This window comes from Phyllobates terribilis, unplaced genomic scaffold, assembly GCF_046119375.1.
Source record: "Phyllobates terribilis strain yellow unplaced genomic scaffold, ASM4611937v1 Scaffold_1__5_contigs__length_1240528914, whole genome shotgun sequence".
Classification (NCBI taxonomy): domain Eukaryota; kingdom Metazoa; phylum Chordata; class Amphibia; order Anura; family Dendrobatidae; genus Phyllobates; species Phyllobates terribilis.
This window is the reverse complement of record NW_027362761.1, coordinates 263,478,279-263,485,927: the sequence shown is the minus strand read 5'-3', so window position 1 is coordinate 263,485,927 and position 7,649 is coordinate 263,478,279.

Genomic DNA, 7,649 nt, shown 5'->3' with positions numbered 1-7,649 from the left:
CAGAGATACTTAGCACTTGTTGGCCCTTTTGCCTTCACTCTGCGGTCCAGCTCACCCCAAACCATCTCGATTGGGTTCAGGTCTGGTGACTGTGGAGGCCAGGTCATCTGGCGTAGCACCCCATCACTCTCCTTCTTGGTCAAATAGCCCTTACACAGCCTGGAGGTGTGTTTGGGGTCATTGTCCTGTTGAAAAAGAAATGATGGTCCAACTAAACGCAAACCGGATGGAATAGCATGCCGCTGCAAGATGCTGTGGTAGCCATGCTGGTTCAGTATGCCTTCAATTTTGAATAAATCCCCAACAGTGTCACCAACAAAGCACCCCCACACCATCACACCTCCTCCTCCATGCTTCACGGTGGGAACCACGCATGTAGAGTCCATCCGTTCACCTTTTTTGCGTCGTACAAAGACACGGTGGTTGGAACCAAAGATCTCAAATTTGGACTCATCAGACCAAAGCACAGATTTCCACTGGTCTAATGTGCATTCCTTGTGTTCTTTAGCCCAAACAAGTCTCTTCTGCTTGTTGCCTGTCCTTAGCAGTGGTTTCCTAGCAGCTATTTACCATGAAGGCCTGCTGCACAAAGTCTCCTCTTAACAGTTGTTGTAGAGATGTGTCTGCTGCTAGAACTCTGTGTGGCATTGACCTGGTCTCTAATCTGAGCTGCTGTTAACCTGCGATTTCTGAGGCTGGTGACTCGGATAAACATCCTCAGAAGCAGAGGTGACTCTTGGTCTTCCTTTCCTGGGGCGGTCCTCATGTGAGGCAGTTTCTTTGTAGCGCTTGATGGTTTTTGCAGCTGCACTTGGGGACACTTTCAAAGTTTTCCCAATTTTTTGCACTGACTGACCTTCACTTCTTAAAGTAATGATGGCCACTCGTTTTTCTTTACTTAGAATTTGTATTATGGCAAGAAAAAAGCAGCTAACAGTCTATTCAGTAGGACTATCAGCTGTGTATCCACCAGACTTCTGCACAACACAACTGATGGTCCCAAACCCATTTATAAGGCAAGAAATCCCACTTATTAAACCTGACAGGGCACACCTGTGAAGTGAAAACCATTTCCGGTGACTACCTCTTGAAGCTCATCAAGAGAATGCCAAGAGTGTGCAAAGCAGTCATCAAAGCAAAAGGTGGCTACTTTGAAGAACCTAGAATATAAGACATATTTTCAGTTGTTTCACACTTTTTTGTTAACTATATAATTCCACATGTGTTAATTCATAGTTTTGATGCCTTCAGTGTGATTGTACAATTTTCATAGTCATGAAAATACAGAAAAATCTTTAAATGAGGTGTGTCCAAACTTTTGGTCTGTACTGTATATATACACACCGCGTGCAGAATTATTAGGCAAATGCGTATTTTGATCACTTTGTTACTTTTTATACATGTTGTCCTACTCCAAGCAGCATATGCTTGAGAGCCAACTACCAATTAAGTAAATCTGGTGATGTGCATCTCTGTAATGAGGAGGGGTGTTGACTAATGACATCAACACCCTATATAAGGTGTGCTTAATTATTAGGCAACTTCCTTTCCTTTGGCAAAACGGGTCAGAAGAGAGATTTGACGGGCTCTGAAAAGTCCAAAATTGTGAGATGTCTTGCAGAGGGATGCAGCAATCTTTAAATTTCCAAACTTTTGAAGCGTGATCACCGAACAATCAAGCGTTTCATGGCAAATAGCCAACAGGGTCGCAAGGAGCGTGTTGGCCAAAAAAGGCGCAAAATAACTGTCCATGAATTGAGGAAAATCAAGCATGAAGCTGCCAAGATGCCATTCGCCACCAGTTTTGCCATATTTCAGAGCTGCAAGTATCAAAAAGCACAAGGTGTGCGATACTCAGGGACATGGCAAAGGTAAGGAAGGCTGAAAAACGACCACCTTTGAACAAGAAACATAAGATAAAACGTCAAGAATGGGTCAAGAAATATCTTAAGACTGATTTTTCAAAGGTTTTATGGACTGATGAAATGAGCGTAACTCTTGATGGGCCAGAGGCTGGATCAATAAAGGGCAGAGAGCTCCAAGCCGACTCAGACGCCAGCAAGGTGGAGGTGGGGTACTGGTATGAGCTGGTATCATCAAGATGAACTTGTGGGACCTTTTCGGGTTGAGGATGGAGTGAAGCTCAACTCCCAGACCTACTGCCAGTTTCTGGAAGACAACTTCTTCAAGCAGTGGTAGAGGAAGAAGTCGGTATCGTTCAAGAAAAACATGATTTTCATGCAGGACAATGCTCCATCACATGCATCCAACTACTCCACAGCGTGGCTGGCCAGTAAAGGTCTAAAAGAAGAAAAAATAATGACATGGCCCCCTTGTTCACCTGATCTGAACCCCATAGAGAACCTGTGGTCCATCATAAAATGTGAGATCTACAGGGAGGGAAAACAGTACACCTCTCGGAACAGTGTCTGGGAGGCTGTGGTGGCTGCTGCACGCAATGGTGATCGAAAACAGATCAAGCAACTGACAGAATCTATGGATGGAAGGCTGTTGAGTGTCATCATAAAGAAAGGTGGCTATATTGATCACTAATTTTTTTGGTTTTTGTTTTTGCATGTCAGAAATGTTTATTTCTAAATTTTGTGCACTGATATTGAAAATAAACAAGTGAGATGGGATTATATTTGGTTTTTATTAAGTTGCCTAATAATTTTGCACAGTAATAGTTACCTGCACAAACAGATATCCTCCTAAGATAGCCAAATCTAAAAAAAACCCACTCCAACTTCCAAAAATATTAAGCTTGGATATTTATGAGTCTTTTGGGGTGATTGAGAACATAGTTGTTGATCAATAATAAAAATAATCCTCTAAAATACAACTTGCCTAATAATTATGCACACAATGTATATATATAAAAGAGAGAGATCTATTCTCTAGTTCATACATATGAAATATTTTGCTATTCAAATTTAATACAAAGCATGAGGCGTACTTTAATGTACATAGAATGATATATATATATATATATATATATATATATATATATATATAAAAAGATCCCTTCTATAATTCATACCTTTGGGATGTTTGCTATCTAAATTTAATATCCCCCATTGGAGGAAAATGGGGGGTGCGTCTTATGGTCCGAATGTTGGGGGGGGTATATTTATGTGTGGTGTGGGGGGAGCGGTATCGGTGGAGGAGCAGGGCACAGGAGGCAGCAGCCGCCTACTGCAGCCTACACTGTCCCCGCTGCTAAAGAAAATGAATATTCACATGGGCGTGGGGAGCACTGAATATTCATGCTCCTTAATAGCGGTATACAGTGTAGCCGCGCTGCGGCTCCTACTGCTGCCGGCTATCTCCTGTGCCCACTGTTAAAGGGCATGAATATTCAACCTCTCTCCACACCCATGGGCGTGGGGAGGGGGTGAATATTCATGCCCTTTAATGAGCGGGCACAGGAGATAGCCGGCAGCAGCAGCAGCCGCAGTGCGGCTCCGCTGTGTGCTGGCTATGAAGGAGAGTGAAGTCACTGCTCCCCGTGCACACAGACCGGGCGTGGGGAGCAGTGACTTCCGGCAGCTGATCTCTCCTTGTGAGCCGCGCATGGCAGTGACGTCATGCGCGGCTCACATGGAGAGATCAGTGCAGGCAGACCACACGCAGCGCTGGAGGAGAGAAGAAAGGTGAGTAGGAGTGTTTATTTTTTTTTAATGTGCAGCCTGATGGGGATTAGGGGGACCATGCATACTAGAACAGGGATTAGGGGTGCCATGCATACCAGGACAGGGATTAGGGGTGCCAAGCATACCAGGACAGGGATGAGGGGTGTCATGCATACCAGGATAGGGGATGATGGGTGCCAAGCATACCAGGACAGGGATTAGGGGTGCCAAGCATACCAGGACAGGGATGAGGGGTGCCATGCATACCAGGACAGGGATGAGGGGTGCCATGCATACCAGGATAGGGATGATGGGTGCCATGTATACCAGGATAGGGATTAGGGGTGCCATGCATACCAGGACAGGGATGAGGGGTGCCATGCATACCAGGACAGGGATGAGGGGTGCCATGCATACCAGGACAGGGATGAGGGGTGCCATGCATACCAGGATCAGGATGAGGGGTGCCATGCATACCAGGATGGAGGGATGCCAGGCATACCAGAATGGGGATGGGGACCATATATAAAAGGAAGGGGGCGGCATATATACCAGGATGGGGGATATTGTCAGAATTGGGGGACATTACCCCTATACCAGTGTCAGCAGAAGACCCCCTCCCCCTTAAAAGTGCATCATGACCACATTTTTAGCTTAAATTTTTATTTTTTTATTTTCCTCATCTAAAACCTAGGTGCGTCTTATGGTCCGGTGGGTCTTATAGTCTGAAAAAATACGGTACTTATTTTCCCCACTGTATCGGCCATGGTAACAAAGAGGTTTGTATACGTAATCTTTGCTACAGTTATGGAGGTTTTTTGGATGTCTCCACCTGTATTCACAGCTCATGTCACAGCACACACGATATGTATCACAATGTAGAAATGTGTAAATGGATATTTTAAGTATCACCATGGTAAAATGCAGCCCCATGTTAAGTAGGTGACACCCCAGCAGGTCTAGTGAGCTGCCGTTAAAATGTGACCCTATTCATTACCACTGACAGGTGTATTAGTTCTTAAAGACAGTTGTAGGTGGCCTAAAGCTATCTGCTTGGACATCATGTTTATTCTTTAATTTTGGATCATGACAAGAGAATAGTTTTTTGAGAAATTTTATGACAGGTTTTATGACAAGTATGAAACTAAAACAAAGGCTCTACATTGTATGCTCGCAGATATACTAGTTTCTTCAATACTTCTTTCAATGCAGGTAAGGAGAAAACACCACTGCCCTCAGGTATTTCAGTGTTCTGTTTCCAAGGACAAAAAGGTTAGCATGGTGATACTTTGTAGAAAAACAAAATTCTTCATCTTGCATAACAAATTTGTTGACCAGATTGTTTTACTACTTAAAAGGAACATGTCGCTGCAAAAAACACTCAGGTAAATAACACTACTGCCTGGATGCCTTACTGAAAGTGTGGCTACTGGGAGAAAATAAACGAATTTCCTGCCAGGAGCTCTGGGTTTTGTATAGGGCATGCAGGGGCGTATTAAGAGTAGCCAAGGCCCCGGGCAGGTTTTTTGCATGGGCCCCCCAGTACCCTACATATCACGTGACATGCCACATGATGTTTTTGGGAGGTCGTGTGACAGGTCACGTGATGAACTCACATGTGCTCTGGTGCACATCTGTAGACACTCATTTTTTTTTCCCTTACATACAGCACTAAACATAACAATAGAGAATACCGTGTAATAAGGGACGAGGCTATACATAACAATAGACTATACCATGTTATAAGGGACGGGGCTATACATAACAATAGAGGATACCATGTTATAAGGGACGGGGCTATACATAACAATAGAGGATACCATGTTATAAGGGATGGGGCTATACCTAACAAGAGGGGATGCTATGCATTAAGGGATGGGGCTATACATAACAATAGGGGATGCTATGGAAGAAGGGAAAATTTGTTCCCTTACATATAGCACTGAACATAACAAGGGAAGACCATCTATACTAAGTGACGGTTCTTTACATAATAAGGGAGTTTCTTTTGCAAACAAAAGTATTACTCCAATCATCTCTGCAAATAAAGCTGCATTTACACTGAAAGATAATCAGTGAAGAAGCGTTCTTATGATACATCCTTTCCATGTGAACAGTCTGCCGATCACCCGATGAGTTAGCAAAACGCTCGTTCATCAGATGAAATTACTTTTTGTGCAGCGCAAAAGATCATCGTCCTCTGTAAACAGGACTCGCACTGCCGAGAACAATGATCATGGTTTACCTATCAGTGGCCATTTAGCGTCACTGATAACTGTGTAAACCTCTGTATGGTGCAGATGCAGAATAAATAATTGCAGCCAGTAACTTACTGCTGCTGTCTCGTCTGATTACAGCCATTTTCTTTATTTCTTCTCCATCTTGTCAAACCTTCTTGTCGACGTTTTAAAGCCATGATGTGGCCACTGCAGAGTTTGAAGCACTGTTCACCGCGCCCCTAAAAATAAAAACGTTATATATGTATGTGACACGCCCCCTGGGCCGTGGGATACTCGGTAGCCGGGCCGGTCGGTGCTGGGGGATGTCACAGTGGTGGTGACCCGGTCCGTGACCCAGGGCGGTCAATAAAAAGGGGTTATGGTTTTTATAGTTTAATGTTCGTGACGCCACCTGTGGTATGCGGCTATATGGAGCCGCCGCTGCGGTACAGATCCTCTGGAGCTGATGGTGACGCAGCAGAGTTGGGACAGCTCTCCACAGGCAGAGCTTAGCTCCAGGGCAGTGAAGATGGTGACTTGGTAGATGTCGCTGTGCAATGTGGTGCAGGTGATGGCGCAGATAATAATTCTAGGACACAGTGGGGGTGCAGTCTTTAAGATTTACTCACGGTTGTCAGACTCCAGGTTCCCAGCGCCAGGGTAACCTCCCGCGCTGTCCTGTGTTCACTCAGGGAGGGGTTCAGCAATCCCTCAGGTAATTCAAGAGCACTTAACGGGACCCCATGCTGTGTGCCTTCCTCGGTCGTCTTCCTGCGCCGGCTCTCACCCTCCTGCCCTGCGCCTCGCAACTAGTGTCCCAAGCTGGTAGCCTTGGATTTTGGCGGGCAACCTGCAGTCCCCTGAATCTTATGTGGCTACCTTTTTAGATATTAGTTGCGGTTGTGAGCAGCTGCACCCTGAAAGTGCAGTAGCCTCCGGTTTCTAGCTGAGCCTTGTGTTTCTCCACTAGCTAGGGGCCGGTCCCCTCTGCGGCCTGATCCTTCCACGTTCTGGTAGATTCGGGCGCACGGGTGACATCCGCACTTCCCGTGCCCCTGGGATCCCCTCTGTTCCTCTTGGAGCCTTCCCTCTGCTCCCGTCCTCTTCCAGCCTGTCCTCCTGGGCCTCTCCGTCTAGGCCCGCTTCTCTCTCCTCTCTGAGCAGAGCTCCTCCAGAGCTCCTGCTCCCACTCCTTCTCCTCTGTCTGACTGGTTCTCTCTGCCTTCCTGCTTCTAGATGGTTCCCTGCTTTCTTATACTCCCACTGAAGGTGCTCCCGTGAACGACTTCCTCCACCCACACCCACTACATGGTTCCCCCTCTCTAGGTTCCCCCCACTTCCAACCAGGGACAGGGCTCAGCATAAGCCAGTGCATCTGGCCCTGCCTGTTGGTCTGGAATGGTGTAGTGTTGGATGCAGGTGGGTGGGTCCAGGGCAGTACTCCCTCCTTACCTGAGAGTGGGATACCACACCTCTGGGTGAGATGCAGTACCTCTGTGGCGACTGAACCCGCAGGGGCGCCACATATGTCCCATATATATATTATATATATATATTAGTACAGACCAAAAGTTTGGACACACCTTCTCATTTAAAGATTTTTCTGTATTTTCATGACTATGAAAATTGTACATTCACACTGAAGGCATCAAAACTATGAATTAACACATGTGGAATTATATACTTAACAAAAAAGTGAGAAACAACTGAAGATATGTCTTATATTCTAGGTTCTTCAAAGTAGCCACCTTTTGCTTTGATGACTGCTTTGCACACTCTTGGCATTCTCTTGATGAGC